General features: G+C 46.5%; 1 long non-coding RNA gene across 1 annotated transcript in view; it reads right to left on the reverse strand.

Moving 5' to 3' along the window:
• LOC138473702 (uncharacterized) overlaps positions 1 to 19,104 on the reverse strand; it is a 166,403-nt gene that overhangs the window by 22,278 nt on the left and 125,021 nt on the right. The window lies entirely within an intron of this gene.

Consider the following 19,104-nt stretch of genomic DNA (forward strand, 5'->3'; position numbering starts at 1 on the left):
TACCCCCCAGCAGTCAGGGGCACCTGCCAGCAGGCCCCCACACATGTCCCTCTGCACCCCCACCCCACAGCAGTCAGGGGCACCTGCCAGCAGGCTCCACACATGTCCCCCTGCACCCCCACCCCCCAGCAGTCAGGGGCACCTGCCAGCAGGCCCCGACACATGTCCCCCAGGCAACACGTCATCACAATCCAAATCCCTGGATCATATGGCCACACAAATCCCACCCCATGCCACCCAAGTCCAAACACCCAACCAAGCTTTACATCCACTCCAAATTGAAATCACCATTACATGATAGATCACAAATAAGCAGTATGCGCATGAGTACAAGTCTGTCAGACCCACACAATGGCAACACATGACTGAGAAAACACACATTGTGACATGCATGAAACCAATGAGAGAAGACCACACATTGAAGTAAGAAACAAAAATGTATTCAAGTCAAAATGAAGGGAATGAAATAAAAACACACAATAATGCCAATAATAATCAAAATGCAGCATGTCCCAAAAAATGATAAATAAATAAAATGAGAATCCAAATTAATCCAAATGAAAATGTGTCCAAAGTCACCGTCCAACAAAGCAAATCCAAAGGGAAAGAAAAGCGTAATATCCATTGCTCCATGGTGAAGAAAAATAAAGATGAAGGAGAAAAATCCACTGTAAATCTATGTACAAATAGCAAATCCAGGGTCCATGAGCCCAATGACATAAATGAAACCTAGAATGAAACCTACCTAATTGCTAACTATATACAAAAATGTGGGGCATAGTCCATGCGCCCCAAATGAAAGAAAAAAGAAATGAAACTTAACACTAATGAACTATATACAATGGCGGCGGGCAAGTCCAACGGCTCACTTGTTGATGTCATGGGCCAGGGCATCATCGAACTCCTGTTCAATGTTGTAAGAGGATTCAATTCAACACTACAGCTAAGTCAACGCCTAGTCTATAAGACTGAATGAAAACCCTTATTGATATATCTTTAGGTCCAGTTCATGCGTTCTGGATGACTACCCCTATATAACACCCCTCTCTTGGAATCCCCCTGACCCCACTGAGCCAAGAAGTAGTTCTGTTTTGCAAGTTTAAAAGGTTTATTTGATAATTTAAACAATATATATTATATCACGCTTTATAATAAATTAATAACTGAATAGCACACTTAATCTGATATGATAAAGATCAACAACGGAGAATCTGGCACTAGCACACTTCTTATAATCACTAATGAGTTGACAGGAAATGGATAAGGTAGCACACTGGTAAATAGGAACCAAAGTATAATGTGGTAGAGGATGCTTTATGTAAGCTCAGGTGGATGCAATATTCAATGAATGCAGTACAGAAAATACTCAATATGATTTCAACCAAACAATGTAATCACTTTTCTCTGGCAATCCACTCCCCCCCTCTTTATGCAATGCAAGGGAATGGGAGGAAAGCACGCAGTTCTCAAAAATGCAATCAATGTAATCAGTTCAATCCCAGCAAGCTTACAGAAAACAGATAGGAGTTTTGAAAACACAGGCCCAAATGCTTTGATATGTGCTAGCAATGGATGAGAAATATGCTGGAAATGCTTTTTAATTCCCTTTCAGAGGTTCAGGGTGAGTGGTATCTAGTTAATATTAGTCCAGACTCACACTAGCAATGATGCAGGGATAGTTAGCAGGTTAAACGAATTTCTGGCAAATGGAAGGCAAGCAGCAGCAGTTTTTACATGTGAAGAAATTAGCAAATCGCGGTAAAATTCGCGAATGCGTGTTCCGCGATTGCGGTAAAACTATGAGGGGTAGGAATGCGGTTCTAGGTTCGTAGGAAAGCCACGATTCTAACCTTTCAGATGAAAGTTATTGCAAGTCTCTAGCACAAACGGTCGCGGAGATATGAGCGATTAAATAAAGGTCGTTTTTGGTTTTGCAAATTTTAAAGTTCAAAAAGACACGTGCAGCTTTTGCAGCTAAAATGACAGGTGACAGCTAGGAGGCAGTTCTACTTAGGTTAAATAGCTTGAATTATATGATTTTAACTAGGAGATTGGTTCTGCACAGTTTTCTAGGTACTCACACTATATTCTTGAGTGAAATGAGCCTCATCACGGATCTGGTCAGGGTTTTAAATTCGCCTCTGGTCTCTGCACTTCACAGTGATCTGGGTCAGCTCTCTCTGGTTCTCTGGTCTGGGTCTCTAGTTCTGGATAGATTGAAGTCTCTAGTTTGGCTCTCTGGAGGATTGATGGAGGTAAAGTATGGATTTTTCCGGCAGAGCGTCCCGCTGCAGATGGATTTGGAAGTCCCTATCTGTCCTGTCTGTCTGCTTTTATGTGTTTAGAATGTGGGTGTGTTCTAGCATCACTGACCCTACCTCTCTTCCAGCTTCTAATTGGTCAAACTTCCATTTATCATTTGATTGGGGAATGAACTGTGAGTCAGAGTGATGTCATTTTACAGCCTGCAGAAAGTCCACTCCTCCTGCCAACTTACACACAAATCTAGATTTGAAACAAATACATATTTGCAGAGGTACATATTGTTTTAAAATCATATGCACCCATCATGCATTACAGGAGGTATCCCCTGTTCAAACTCTGCTCTTCCTGGGAGCTTGCATTCAGAACTGGCACATATTTCACTTTTTAACTGATTTTGCAATTTCTGACATTGACCCAACTTTACATACATGTGTGCAGGGAGTAGGGACATTAACTGATGAAGTTTCAGATTTTTAACATGCATACATTTAGAGTAATATCCACTTTTCCGCTGACACCCCCCTGAACATGCCACCGGGTCGAAAAACCTCTTAAAATGTGGGCAGAAAAATCACAAGAATTATGGTATCATTTATAAAATTTTCACATGTCCGCTCTATGAGTTATTCATCTTTTTAAAGTTATGTTCTGGCTCCAAAGGGGTGTGGTTTCCCAGGTCACATGGTATAGAAACCAGTCTTTCCAGTTTCTGCCAAGCCAGCTTGCTCTCACAGGCAGTGCCCCTCCCAGCTCTTGCCAAGAGGAAGCTACATTTTACGACTGCGGTAATAAAAACCTTTGCCTGAGTGAAGAGGGCTTTGTTCACTCTCCTGCAGAGCACAGATAATTCAATTATCAGATAGATGGCATATCCTTCGTGTGGGCAGCAAAAGGAAGGTTGGCCTGGGAACACAGTGGTGACTCAAATTTCCCTCCTGATGGGGGTAGTTGCCAGGCAGAATTCAGTTCCTTAAGCCGGGTTTCAGATAAAATGTCACTTTTTGTTCCCCAGTCTAAGTCAAGACATTTTTTTTACATATGCAGCTAGAAGGCTGATTCTAAGTTTAAAACTATGACATTTAAACAATTTCAACCTATGTGACACTCAAAAGTAGGTCACTCAGTCAATTTGAACATTTAGATTTGTAGTGTCTTTCAGTCCAATGCAACTTAAACTGCTGAAATCCACAGCGCAGCCAGTCTTGTTATAAGCATTTTTCTGGGCTCTTCATTTCCCAGATTTTGTAGGCACACAAAACTCCATTCTACCAAATTTCTGCTGGTGTTCAGTGAATATTTTGCACATATTGCAATGTTTGAAATAGGCACTTTGGCTTGCCTTCAGAGAAACACAGGGTGGTTTTAAACTGCCGGCTTTTGGATAGTGGTGAGTACTGGTACTGCACCCATTTTTGGGATTTAAGAAAATGAATTCCCAACAGTTATGGGTTTGCTTTTGGCAATCAGCATTGCCACTCCCAATGGTTTCAGACTACTGTGCGGGTAGTCCAATGGTGGTTTTAGGCAGTGTCCTTCTGTGCCCATAACATCGGCAAAAAATGCGTGGCAGCCTATTCTTCATGCATTTCCCTGTGCATTTTCTGGGAAGCTCTGGCCATCATGATGTTTTCATGTCAGTACTGCACAGTTTTGAGGTAGGGCTCGGATGCATGGGTAAATACATCCCACAATGTCTTGGAGGCGGGCCTGTTCTCTGTCCCCGAGGTCTCGCAGGGATAACGCCATGTCCACCTCCAACTCCCTGCGAATTCCCTCGAGGCACTCAGCCCGCCTCAGCGCCCTGCGCATGGAGTTCTCTGCCCTGACCATTGTGAGCCGTGCCTTCTCCGCCCGCCGCCGCACCGCACCTATCTGCTGGCCCAACCGCTGCCACACAGAAGACCCTCCCATTCCAGGGTCCTCCTGCCCTCCAGCCGATGCCTGCCCCTCTGATGTAGATGGCCCCGAGCCATGATGCCTCCCACGTTGAGCCTGCCGCTGCCTCCGACGCAACTGCCTCTGCCAGCACGACGGCATCCAGGCTGATGGAATCCACCAACGCCGTTGTGCACGTGACCTGCTCGATGATGCCGGCACATCCTCCATCTGCTGGGGTCCAGTTGCTGTGGTGTCCACCCCTGTTGGACCTCCGACTCCCGACTGTGGCAGGGATGGGATCCCCACCGAGCTGGCTGCGTTGGTCAGGGCAGGTCTACAGGGGGCCCTGGTGGCATCTGGGCCGCAAGATGTCATGGAGAACGACTGGCGCATAGTCTTCACAGAGGAGGAGAGGGCCGCCAGAGTGGCCGACACATGTACAAAACCCCCGACCATGGACACTCCCAACTCGGCCATGTTGGCACCCTGCTCTTCATGATGACCTGCGTGCTCCCCTCGGGAAGCATGCACGTCATCACGAATGTCACGCGTGCGCAACGCGACACCAATCAGGACCTTCTCCATACGGCCAGGGGTCCCCTCGTCCGCAGGCAGAGGAGTGTCAGATGACATGGACATCCCTCCTACCTGCGGACGGGCCTGGGATGGGGCATCCCTGCTGGTGCATGGTGGTGCAGTCACAGGGTCAGGGACAGCGACATGCACAGGCCCCTCCGTGGTGACCTGTGCTGCCTCCTGCCCCTGGCCCTGGACTGCACCACTTGCACCAGTGGTACCACCCCCACCAGGCCCCATGTGCGGCTCAGTAGCAGCCTCCTCCTCCTCTGTGGAAACCACCAACCTGGATGGCTCCACACCGTCTTCCGCCGTTGCAAGCCCCTGTGGTGGCTCACCCACCCCTTCCACTGCAGCCGTAGTGGTAGACGCAGCACCAGTCCCCTCACTCCCGGACGATGCTAAATTCTGGGAGGGTGACTGGGCCCTGCGTCGCTGGCCGGTGGGGGCATCCCCGCCGCTTTGCTCCACAGCACCGTCTCCGCCCTCTTCATCACCGCTGTGTAGAGGGAGACATAGAACACAAGCATCAGGGTACTGTACAATGGTCCCCTAGACAGGAAGCAATAGCAGATGAGTGGCACTGTCAAACATCACTTCCATCTTGTTCCTCCACAACACATGGGTCAGTGCAGGCAAAACACATGCAGTAACAGGCATGGCGCATGCTATGGACATTAGCATACATGTCCAAGGGACTCTTGAAACATACAATGCTGGTTTGAAACTCACATGCATCATGGGTCATGTCTATCACATGCACACACTTCACCGTAGTTTCATCCATCTGGCCTCGTACACCCCAGACACAGTGGATACAAGGATGAGTAGGCTGCATCAGTGAATCTGAACATTGTCACAGACATGTGTCATGCATCCATGGCATTTACAAGTCACAGACACGCAAGTCAGACACACAGACATGGACACCATACATGTCCATGACAGCAGCACCCATCTCTCACACCCCATCCATGTCCAATAACAGAGACAGGCATGGAGCGCTGGGCCTACGCGTTCCTGGACCCTCATTTGGATGGTACTCATGCTGCCCCGGCCCCCCTCCACGAGGCGCCGGGCCTTGTTGAGTGTCCTGGACCTCAAGTCCTCCCAGCGCTTCTTGACTTGCTTGATGTTGCAGGTTGCCACCCCCTCCGCATTGATGGCAACCACAAAGTCGTCCCAGATCCTATCCCGTCCTTCCTTGTTGGCGCGTGATGTTCCGAAGAGGGCATCATAATGCCCTAGGACATGCTCCACCAAGACACCAACTTTCTTCTGACTGAAGCTGGTGGCCCTCTGCCCCTCTGGCTGGGAGTCACCAGTGGTCTCAGATGGTGTTTGCCCCGACATGGCGACCCCTGAGGCAGGCATGGGTGGGCAACTGGTTCCTGGGGCTGGGCTGTGGAGCGATGGTATTCCATTCGGGAGTCTTCTGTTCCAGCAGGGGTGGACACAGCAACTGGACCCCTGCAGATGACTGATGTACAGGCACCACATAGCAGGGCACGTGGGCAGCAGGCAGTCAGGCAGCAGCAGATGGCAGGTGGGAGCGTGCTCAGGGCTCTGGGGGGCAGGAAAATGGCCTTCAGGGCAGGAGCGTGGGTTCTGTGTGTTTTCGCGTGGCCAGCTTGATACGGAGTGATTTGGCACGTGAAAATCTTGCACGTCAGCGTGTAATTCGAGGAAGGGGCCTTAGCGCGTAAGCGCATCAGCACACGCATGCGATTCCATTGGACCAAAGGCCATTAGCGCATAGGCGCGTAAGTTACATTAACGCGCGGGCGTTTCCCTCATAGCACGTGATGACAGAGCACACGTGGAAAAACTGCACATCCGAGTGTCATTGCGTGTAATTGGATGAAAGCGCCCGCGCGTCTCTGACGTGTACGTGTGGGCCGGTTTAAAAGCTGCGTGTAGGACGCCATTTCCTTGTATGTGCTTTTCGTGGAGAGCGAGTGGGTGAAATCTGTACTTCTTTTCGGTTCACACGCGATTACTTCACAGTCACACGATGTAGCATTTTTCATCTCATCATGTCCATCTCACATGGATGGCTGACAGTATTCATTCACTGACATATGGATGTACTTGTGGAATGTACCATGGCTATGGTACATGCCATCTATGTGATGGCATGTGTCATGTATGTGTATTGGACATGCCACTCACAGCCCAATGTGTGATGGCAGTGCTACCCAGCATGCAGCAAATGTGTTGCTCTTCCATGTAGGTGTCATCAGTGTCTGCCTTTTGGGTCTCCTTCAAACTCAGTAACAGTGCATGCATGGGAAGGTTATAATCATGTGGGACATGTGTAAATTGTGTAAATCATGTACTGGTTATGTAGCTTGTCAGGCCTATTTGTGTGCTATGGTGCTAATGCCTGTTTCCATTTTCTGTTTTTCAAGTTTTTGCAGGGGATGACACACTTGATGCTGTTGAGGTTGAGGAGATGGTGCAGACCCAGGAGGAATCTCAGGCACGACCGGGCACCAGTGGGGGACTTGGTGTGGTAGTGGATGAGAACCCAATCTTGCTGCAGAACATTCTGTCGAGGAGTGCCTCTGGGTGCACCTCCCCAGACCTCTATTCAGGTGCTGATTCAGATGATGAGACCTATGTGGCGTTGCAGGTAAGTGTTTTTGGCAGGGATTATGTTCTGTCCAACCCACCTGTACCAGGGGTAGAACCCTCTATGGGGATGTCAGTGTTGGTAAGTCCGCCTTTGGCGGTTACGGATGCAGGGTCACACTCCACAACATTTGATCCTGTTCTTGGGCCAGCAGATCAGAGGGGGAATGCAGTCCTGCAGCCTCAGGCAGTGTCGGAACAGCAAGGCGCAGATCGCCTTGCCCCAAACAGGTTTGGTGCCCGCGGTAGCCGTACGCCACCAGGCAATACCGCATGGGAACAATCCATTTACGGTATGGCAACCAAACAGGCAGCATCAGTTGAGATGATGGCTCAAGCAATGGAGAGGGTGGCCACTTCCATTGTCCCCCCTGAAAGGCAGATGGAGCTACTACAGCAGGCAACAGACTCCGTTTGACAATCACACAGGGAGGACATGTTGGCGTCCAACATGGACAGACGGGCGGCACTGGAGACTACGCCAATCGATATCAATAGAGTCCCAGGGCCACAGGGAAGCTATGAGGGTAGAACTCCATCACCTCAGGGAGACTCTTGTTGACCTTGAGGCTTCCACTAACTTGAGGACAGAACAGCAGCTGGAGCGGCTCATACGTTCGCTCTCAGCTGAGATGCAGGCAACTCGGGAGGAGATTCATGCATCACGTCAGGTGCTGCATGGGGATCTCCGCACTATAATCCTCCAAAATGAGACCTTTCACACCCGCATGCTTGCTGCAATGGAGGACCATACCAGGGCTTTGCGTGGGCTGCCTCCCATTGCACCACCACCTCCTGTGGCAGCACCATCTCCTGTGGCAGCAGCAGAGGGTGATGATAGCGACAGCAGCAGTTCTCTCACATTGGTATAGCCGTGCAGGCCATGAGCCCATGGAGGTGTTTTCTTCCCCAACATCCACACAGGTGGGTGTTGGTGCGTACCCTGTCCTGGGACCTCCTGGGTGGCCTCCCCCCCGCCCCTGGCTACCACATGGGCATTTTTGATTTTTGATATTTGATTTTTTCTTTTTTTTTTTTTTTGCAGTGTGTTGCCTTGTGTGGCTCCCATGGGCATCCACTGTATTCCGGCTTGGCACATGCAGGCTTGTCCTGAGTTTGGGTTAGATGCTTGGGTTCGTGAGACACACAACCCTCCTGCATCCCGTTTCCATGGTCTTGCAAAGGGTGTGCCCAAGTGACATTGACTTACACAGTGACGTAGGACTCCCATGAGCTTTGTGGGCAGTCTGTAGTCAATACTGTGTTTACATTCCTAGTGGATATTGTTGTTGAATTGTACACTGCATGGTGTATTGCTATGTGCTTGTGCATCCATGTCTTTCACCTAATTTGCAGGTTAATTCCTCATGTCTTCACAAGGCCGTCTACTTTGGCGATGGAGTTCATGTTGTAAGCAGTGCACTTGGACATTTGCGTGGCAGCAGCACTGTACAGTTGGAAGTGGCCTATGTGCTGGCATGATCAGGTTGTAAGACTACCACTACTTTAACTTAGTACTGTCATGTTTATGCTATGTTTGAGGTTGTGTAGCTGCATTGTATTGTTGGTAAGTATTTGGTCATGTGTGTTGTTAGTTCTACATTACTGGGAGCATATTGTGTGTGGGCAGTTTCCATTGAGGATACTGTACTTTGACACTTGTGTGATGTTTTGGGGATTGCTTTGTTTGCTCTCACATAGCATGACATGCCATGGTGTGTTGGGTGGCGGTGTTGGGGAGGGGTTGGGTGACACGGCACTGTTGTCATGTTGTATTTTGCAAGGGGGTAATGATTTTTGCAGCATAGAAGTGTGTATTTTGATGACACAGCATTGGTGGTGTTTGTGTAGGTAGGGCACACAATGTAACACTTCCAGGTGACCAATCTCAGGCTGGTATGGTTGTGACAGTTGACTGTCCCTTATGTCATCATCATTGATTGTCAGCCGGTATGTGCCAGGGCTGTGTGCACTCCACAGGGGTGTGATTTTAGGTGAAGTAATTATCCACCAGCTGTGTACGGGCTGCCTTACCCCGTGCCCTTTCCCCTCCCATGCGCAGCGGCCGTGCTTGTGGTTGGGGATGTGGGGGCACCAGCATGTCCACGGGCAGGACCCGGCGTGTTGCAACGTTGTGTAGGACACATGCTGCCACTATGATCCTGCACACTACTGGGGGAGCGTATAACATCTGCCCGCCAGAACGGTCAAGGGAGCGAAAGCGTGACTTGAGCACTCTGAATGTGCGCTCCACTATGCCCCGGGTTGCAATGTGGGCTGTGTTGTATCTTACCTCGGTGGCGTGGTGGGGTTCCGAAATTGGCGTCATCATATGGGTGCTCAGAGGGTAGGCACTGTCCCCTGGGGAGGTGGTGATAGGTATCATTAGTGGGGTTGTGACATTGCTCAGTATCTGACATGCATGCATGTGCTGTGGCATTTATACTCACCGAGCAGCAATGTATCGCCATGCCGCCCAGCTTCTAGGTCCCGGTTTAGGGTTGACATTCTTTAAATAAAACTGTCGTGGGTGGACCTTGGATAGTTGGCATATACTGAGGTGATGATTCCCTTGGCATCACATACTACCTGGAGGTGATGGAATGCCAGTGCTTGCGGTTTCTGTAGATGTGCTCTGATGCCCTGGGGGGACGTAGAGCCACATGGGTGCAGTCAATGGAACCTAGCACTTTGGGGAAGTGTACCACCCTGTAAAAATCCTGGACGACAGCCTGCCTTTCTGCAGGTGTTCTGGGCAGGTATATGTGCCTGCGGACTGATGGGCGTGCAGTCATGATGGCTAAGACCTGGTGTAGGCAGCATGACTGCGTGGCCTGTGACACCCCCCCCCACTATAGCAGTTGTCCTTTGAAATGATCCAGTGGCCAAGAAGTGCAATACATTGAGGACCTTATGCAGGGGGCTGAGTGCTTGGGAGCACAGAGTGGGTGATGTGAGGTCCTCCTCCCACTCACTGACTAGGTTGAGTATTATGTGAGGTGGAAACCTGTACCTCCCATACACCTGGTCATCAGGCATCCCAAAAAGGCTGGTTCTGGGTGTAAAAATTCTGGGCCTGACTATCCTCCTCCTCCTGCGGTATCCCACGACCACTGCACCTAGGAACGGTATATTCATCCTGGCGTCTGTGCTTGTTTGTTGTTTGTGTGCACTTTTATGCTGCACGGGTCCACGTATGCCTGCTTCCACGTACGCCTGCTTCCGACGCCTACTTCCTGCTGGCGTACGTGTTTCCGGATTAGCGCGTCTTTTTTGGCGCACACGTTAGCCCCGTTCGATTCCATGAATACGTGTTTTGAATGTGCGTGTGGGCGTTCCGCGCACTTGCCTCCTGTACTTCTCCTGTGATGCCCACATTTTCACGAGTTGTTCCCCATTCCACGTGTCACGCCCCCTGTTCCTCCTACTTTTGTTGTGTGCGCCGCGCTATGTGCGATTTTGCTGTGTGCTTAGCCCACGCTGTTTGGAGACGTGTGCGCCAGCGTGCGCCACGCAGAATTTTGGCACACATCCTGGAAATTCCTCGCCAACGGACTTCCATGGATCGCTGTGCGCGGGTTTCGCTGCGATTTTCGCACTGGCACTGCGATTCGCACGCTTTTGCACGCTATGAATATTTCAGCGCACGTTAATTCCATGAATCGGTGCCTGAGTGTTAACATCACATAAGTGACAGGGACCATTGATTGGCTTATGAAATCATGAAGTGCTGACACCAGTTAGGGGTGATTAGCCAGTTTCTACAGGCTTTCTGTAAAACATGGAGTTCTTGGAAATTGCAGTTCTGAAATGTCACAGTTTTATAGATATTGTCTATTTGGACTGAAAATGAAGTAATATCTGTTCAACTTTTGGGAATCTGGGGCTATTGATACGTTGAAATTTAAAGCGTAGCTCCTTTTTGGTCTGCTTATACTGCAGAAACTTGTGGTTGATGCCCTTGTTTGCCTTGTTTGTGATGGGTCCTGTAAAGAGATATGCAGGTGACCGGTAGCTGCTAAAGCACTGTTAGAGCAGCAGATATGTGATTGCAGTTGTCGAGATAGAAAAGGCATGTGAAGTGGCAAGGAAGGAGATTATGCCAACTTCTGTCCCTTTTATCTTGTGCATCAAAAGAGGTGAGCATTGCAACTTGCAAACGAAAAGTACATTAATTTAGAAAAGTACATACGTAAAGGAAAATGAAATGGAACAATCATGTTTTAGGCTATTTTCTATTTAGTTGGTCCCTGTATCACTTTCTATGATGCTCTTTCCCCCTCAAAATATCTCTTTTAAAGAAACTAAAATACATTTCTGCTTCTAGACAAAACATTTACTGATGGCCTTATATATGGGTGATCTGCAATGACCAGTCCTCACTAAGGACTATTTGCATATTATGCAAATTACAAAAAAAGCAGCACAATAGTTCCCTCCATAGATAATATTCAGAAAAGTAAATACTTTAGATTATAAAGTTTTGTATTTAAATATATATACTCACTGGAAAAAATGTAGTTAAAGTTTAGTTAAGTTGATCAGATTTATCGCAACGAAAGCCTTAAAATTCAGCGCCTTTGGAAAATCATGCCAGGCTTAACTCTACGTGTTCCTGTTGATGTCCCCTATAATGCTATGTTCCCCCATAATGCCACTTTGTTTGTTGTTGTGAATCCCTTCTCCAATAATATATTTGTGCTCTTTGGCTTTGCAAAGAGAACGTGCTAGGTTTAGCCGGTCAAGACTTTCCAAATGCGCTGAATTTTGTTGCAATGAATCTGGTCAACTTAACTAAACTTTAACTAAAGTTTTTTCAGTAAATTTCAAGGGTTTTTCCAATCCACTGGCCATGGCGGTCAACCGTGTCTACTGTATATTTTAAAACACGAACGGGCCAAAAACCATGCCCAAATACTTTTTTCTTTACCACCACTTTTTTAACCTTTTCCCCAAAACCACGGCTAAAATACCAAAGTACTACAAATAAACATGGTTAGCTGTAGTTTTTGGATAACCGCAGTTATCAGGCACAAACGGCATAAGAAACCCATGATTCCCTGCCTTACCAGCAGGTACCCCTCTCCTCCTGTGTCATACTGCTCCACCCCCATAAATCTGTTTCCCCCCCTAGCCCTCTCCCATGCACCCCCCACCAAAACCCTTGTTGTTCCATGTGGTGCACTTTCATTCCTGCTTGCTTTTTCTTCTATATTCACAATTAGCCTGCAAAATAACTGCGGCTTTGTGAACATTTTCATGCTCTTGACTTCGTCCCTAGACCCCCTCCAACTCCAAATTTCAAATGTTGTCCACCCCATATCTGTACCCTGATGCAATTTAATAATTTGTCTTCCTCCAAATGGCACCTTTCTGCTTTTTTTTTTGGGGTAGCCATGGGAACCCGTGGGTTGTCTCTCACATTGCTACAAAAAAAAAAGATGGCAGATGTTTCTTTTCTGAAAAGACTGTGCTGCAAAGCACCATGGGAGATATCTCTATAAATTTGGGAGAAGGGGGCACCCCTTTCTCCGTCAAATATTTAAATAAGTACTTGATGCCATAACCCTAGACCCAACCGGAGATCGAGTCAACACTTCGTGCCCAAGTTGTTTCATACGTGATCCAATTCTGTCCAGCAGTTTTCATTGTGTGCTCCTGCAAAAATGTGAGTTTTATTTCTATGGGGAAATGAATGTGACTAGGCCAAAGGTGTATTTTTCTGTTTTCTTAATAGCTTTTTTATTTTGTAATGGATCTTTCCCAAAAAGTACATTCGCTCAGTGGTGCATTGGGTGCTATACGGGTGACATCAGTAGAATGTTGTCTGCAAAATTTCAGGCAAATCCATCAGACGAGTCAAAAGTTATTAGTAATTAATTTTTTTGATTTTCTATGGTACTCAGTATACATTTTGACTACAGTGTGGCGACTGCCACACTATAATATATACAAGGCACTTAATGCGGTGTCTGGGCACTCTGTTCTTCCTGCTAAGACTGATCTTCAGGATGATTTGGTTGAGATACAGAAGAGCAAGAAGTTTTTCCAGATTGATGAGGTCATGAAGCTCACAACCAAGTGCATTGTGGTGGTCATTTTCTGATTTCATGCTTTAGCATTTCCCTGGATGAAGTCCATTCTGTCCAATTTTGATTCATTTCAGTTAAGGGTACTAAAGTAACATATAAATTCAGTGGACCCAGTTCCATTCGACATTTTACACCCTTTTTCTAAATGAAATGTAAATGCCTCTGACCATCTATGTGCATGGCGACAAGCCCATAGAAGCATGGATACGCCCCCTCTTAAAAAGCAAACACTCTAGATCCCGCCCTGCCAAATAACTACCGGGCCATAACCACCGTCCCATTCCACCTAAAAACTTTGGATAAAGCGGCCCACAGACAGATTCAACACTTTCTTGAAGCTAATTCTATCCTAGGGAAAAGACAATCGGGCTTCCGCAAAGGTCATGGCACTGAAACTGCCCTGGTAGACCTAAAAAACCAAATCACACAAATCATGGACAAAGGTAAGCCAGCACTTCTCCTACTCTTGGACCTCTCGGCTGCCTTTGATCTTGTAGATTGCAAGATACTCACATCACATCTCACCCAGTCAGCTAAATTCTCCAAAGAAGTAGCCTCCTGGATTACTTTGTTCCTTGAAGGCAGAGCTATGAAGGTTTTCTCTAATCAAGCCAACACAGCCCCACCACCATCCACTGTGGACTCCCACAGGGCTCTTGCACAGCTCCCACGCTATACAACTTGTTCACAAAGCCCCTCTTCGACAAGCTCGATGCACTTGGTATAGCATATACAAATTATACTGACGATACACAAGTACTTTTACCACTCTCTGGCTCCTATGACCAATGCCCTACATCTAATTTACGCCACTATCCAAGCTTGGATGGCGGTGAACGGCCTCTGTCTTAATGGAGACAAGACCGAGATCATTATTCTTGGTCAAATAACTCTGCTAGCCAGACTCGACAACCAATACTCGAACTTCAGCATTGCCAACTCTATCATTCCCATATCCTCATCAGTAAAGTTTTTAGGGGTATACATAGACTCTACTCTATCCATGACCAGGCAGGTCAGCGCCAATGCTTTGGCCTCCGCTCATACCACTAAGCTCATTAACGTGGTAAAACCCTACCTTTCGAAGTCAAACTGTCTGTCAATAGCTAAAGACACTATTGGGGCCAAACTAGACTATTGCAACACCCTTCTAGCCGGAACATTAGCGAAAAACTTAAATAGACTCCAAATCACACAAAATAATGCTCTAAGAGCCGCATTGAGTATTCCTAAAAGAGACCACATTACCCAAGCCAGGCAGGCAGCACACTGGCTTCCCATAAGGGACCACATTACTTTCAAAATTCTCACCCTCATGCACAAATGCTTAACTCTCACAGTCCCCTCATACCTCGGAGACCATCGCAAGAACCACCTCTACACGCCCCACAAGAACCTGCTACTCTAACCAACTGTACACTCCCCACATGAACAGTGCCAAAGCAGGTGGGATTGGATTCCCATACATAGCTGCCAAACTCTGGAACACACTACCCACAGCTCTCTGAGCAGAGAACAACCTCCCTGCGTTCCGGAAAATGCTAAAAACCTCTAACACTCTCCCTCTATCCTCCTCTCCTGTCTTCCCTTATTTGCCTCACGTCCACCTTTCCTTTGTAGTGTTAAACTTCACTGCATTGTAATTTTGTTGTCCTAAATGTAAAAAAAAGTATTATACGTTGTAACTAAGCTTCATGTCTGTAACAAGCGCCACGATGCCTTTGGGCTGTTGCGCACTCTATAAATATGAATACATAAATAATAAATAAATAAATCGTGGGAGTCAATTATGAGGATTAAATAGGAATCAAATCATCTTCCGTCAGCAACAAAATCAGATGCTAGCGGAAATGCATGTGTGGCATAGCGGATGGGGTGAGGAATCAGTAATTGTGATGCATGCCCTTGCTACTCCATTCAATACCTGTATCCAGTGATGTTAACGAATTTCAAATAACAAATAACTTTTTTTAACAAACCTACAATACCAGAAAACACTGAATATTTCATTAAAACGGGTGGGGAGTGGGTTAGGGTGGGGTTATAGACCTAGGGAAACAGGGAGCAGGAAAGAGACCCACATTTTAAAAAATCTGTCTTTTTTCACCATTTTAGGTTCGTCAAAAATGTTTTCATTATTTCAGTTTTCGTTAAGATCGCATGGAACCTTCAATACCACCAAAATATACTGGATCATAAAAAGCATGGATACATGGTTTATAACAGTTTTTTATACATGCTTTTGACGACACAGCTAATTGAAAATGACACCCTTTTGAGTCTACACAAGGCTTCATCTGCCAGGATTGTGAACGAGAGGGGGATCCACGCTGTGGACCAGTCCACCAAAAATTTTTGTTTTCCCATTTTTTCCTTCGTGCACAATTGGGTTCCTCTCTTATTTTGGGTGACATAGCTGATACCTGCCAGGATACAGGATGAGATTTTTTTGTAGGTTTTAGCTGGTTGGGCGTGCCCTTGTATGAATCCATTTATTGTGAATGGGGTTTTGAATAAGATGATTGACTCAATTTACAAACACATTTTATTTCTTTTTCGTTCTCTTCGTTCATTTGTGCAAATAAGGGAGCCTTTTTTTGTGCATTCCAATGCACATCCCCAATCCACAAATGGGATGTGTTTTGAAATACGCAAAAATCATCTGAATTCCCCTGCACCTGTTTGGACTAAGTACACAGGGATGTGCAATGTGTGAGAGGTTAATTTCCGAACCTCTCATGTATTTTCTTTGCAGTGGGTGTGCAGTGACAAAAGGGTAGAGCATGCCTCTTTTACAGCTTTACACAGTGATAAGGGCTTGTCACTGTGAAATGCTCTCCCAGCACCCATATGAGTGCAAAATGCAGATTAGGTGACCCGTGCATTTCTAAAATTAACGCAAATGAAAAAAAGTGCAACCTTTGCACTTTTTTTCATTTGCAATCAATTTTGAGAATCTGGCAGATGATCTGTGCAATAACTGTAGACATGTTTTATGATATCATATGTTGTTTTTTGCTCCTGAAGTTTCTCTTTGAGTTGCGTCTTTTTCGTTTCATTCAGCAAGTTTAACATTTTCGTTTCTATGTTTTATATTGGGAATAATAACCCGGATTGAAAATGAAATGGGGAAAGGAAGTGGAAACACACCTTCATTTGCACTTAATTATTTCAATCTGTAAAAGTATACTTTAAAAATATGAGAAACTCTCCTGAATCCCTAATCACCGTATAGTCTTTCTACGCCCTCCTTAGTTGCTTTAAACTGTATAGCACTACTCTTGGAAAGAAAAAAAAACATATTTTTGTTTTAACCTATTGTATTTTTTGTTAATTAAATAGTGGTGTCAGTTTATTTTTGCATTCTTCATTTTCAGTTTACCTATTTTTAATAAACGTTATTTGACCACTTTATTTTCAGAATTCTTTATGGGGTTATTTAACTGTGTGTGCCATTTTTTTAAAATACTTTTTTCTATTATTATCTATGCCGTATAACTTTGTTCATTCGTTTTCCATAGTCTGGCTGTTATGCAGGTTAAATGTCTGGGAAGTTACTCGAAGTGGTGACAAATTCCAGGCCTCAGAATCCACTTTGTGACATATCCCCATTTTACTGCAAACCTCTGACTATTTGTCTGCAAGAGTTCACAGAAACATCACAAAGGAAATATGGGATGGTCCCCGCAGTGACAGATTCCCTGTGGCAGACCACTTTTTTCCATGATGTAGACACAGTCTGCCTCGCATTAATTTCACAGTCGTCTGAGTTACATAAAGCGAAATGGCAGATGTGTAGTTATTCAAACCAGGTTGTTTGTGCCATGTTGGCTATCTGCAGTGTAATCATACTTACACCAATTGTTGATGTACAACAAGCCAATCATCAGAGGCCCTATGGTGATATGTTGTGTGTTTAATGGTGTGGTTCAATGGGTTAGCTCGGAATTTGATGGAATCATGATATTTTAGTAATTTCGTATGCCTCAAGCCTCTTATGAAGCTTGATTATGGGTGTGCTCATTACATTTGTTGACAATGATTATGCCACCAAGGCCACGACCGGCTTCTACCATGAGATTTGTGCTTTCGTCCCAGTGTCTATACAGTGTATGCTCAGATGATCTGACCTTCAAGGCAGAAGTTATTCCACAACTCAATGTTTATCTTAACCATGAATGGGAATTTCTGTGCCTTTTGGCTTACTGCACAAAAACCCAGACTCATTTAAAAGTGGAAAAGGTCGCTTTAATGTGACAGGCCAAAGCTTACAATCAAAACGCTTAACTGGCTCCATGGCCTAACAAGCTAAATAGCTATTTGAACAATCAAATAAATAACTTAAACATTTCCCATTTTCCCCCAACAATTAAATAATTAAATAACCAATTTCCTCCCTAATGATCCCTTGGATCCTACCGTATCCTTGCCCCTTTTCCAGGCGTCCCGCTTTCTCCCCAGGGGCCATGCCCCTCCAGGCTCAATACCTGATCCCCCGGGGTGACCTGCTTGTGCAAACAGCGCCACCCCCTCCTTTCCCCTCCTTTCCCGTGTCATTCCCCCATTGTACTTCCCTCCCCCCACATCAAAAGGGGCCATGCCCCCGGCGCCCCGACCAACTTTGACCCCATTAAACTCCCCTCTACACCAAACTCCTCTTTCCTGTGACCTGCAGCCAGCCTGACCTGCCACATCAGCAACAATATTACACACACCTTTCCCGATGCCCTGACCTGTCACACCAAACTACCATCCCTACCCTCTTAACATACCCCCAAAACCATAAACACCCCCTCCCCCGCATAATCCCCTGACGAACGTCCCCCCCCTCTTACATAACTGACATCCTTAAACAAAATGAAGGGGTGGGAGGGCGGGACAATCACCAAGTCCTAACCGTCACCTGCCTCCCGAACCTTCCCTGAGCCCTTAAATACCCCGGGAAGGGGCGCTCTGCACCCCACGGCCACTCGCTGGCCGTGTGCAGCGCCAAAAAACTCCCCGGGGGAAAACTTTTCATGTACTGTTTTGCTTGGATCTCAGGTGCGAGGAGGAAGAGGTGCCTCCACTACGTGGAACCCACAGCCTCTTCGAGGCTCTTACATCCGACCTCCAACCTGCCCTCAGGTGCACTGGCAACAACAAGGAAGTGGCCTAACCATTGTCTGAATCTAACCAAGTGAGTGATCAGCCCGACCTCTGACAAAAAAAAGACAACACGTTTCACTGAAGCCATTTTCTCATGCCCAGATAAGGAGCCCTGATGAGAAGGATGCCATTTCACCAAAATGCCAGGGGTAGCAAAAGTGACATTACATGTCCATTGACGGCTGATGACACCACAGGAAGTGATGTCATGTGACCCCGGCCCCATGTGACATCACAGGAAGTGATGGCACATGCCCTTCAGATGCAACTAACGGCCATGTTTCCAGGTGCTCTCATTTCAGCCAAATATAAGAACCGAGGCACAGACGGAGGTGTGATTTGTCCACGAGCACACGTTTGGGGAATGTCATTTTCCTGATTTGACGTGGGGCCTAAATGTAAAACATACATAATACAGTACTTGTAACAGGGTAACCAAAATCTCTAGCACAGGCTACAGCTAGTCTATGCAACATGTATAGCTCAATGGAGACAGAAGTACACGTTATCT

Source organism: Ambystoma mexicanum, chromosome 8 (genome assembly GCF_040938575.1).
Source record: "Ambystoma mexicanum isolate Mex_15411 chromosome 8, UKY_AmexF1_1, whole genome shotgun sequence".
Lineage (NCBI taxonomy): Eukaryota > Metazoa > Chordata > Amphibia > Caudata > Ambystomatidae > Ambystoma > Ambystoma mexicanum.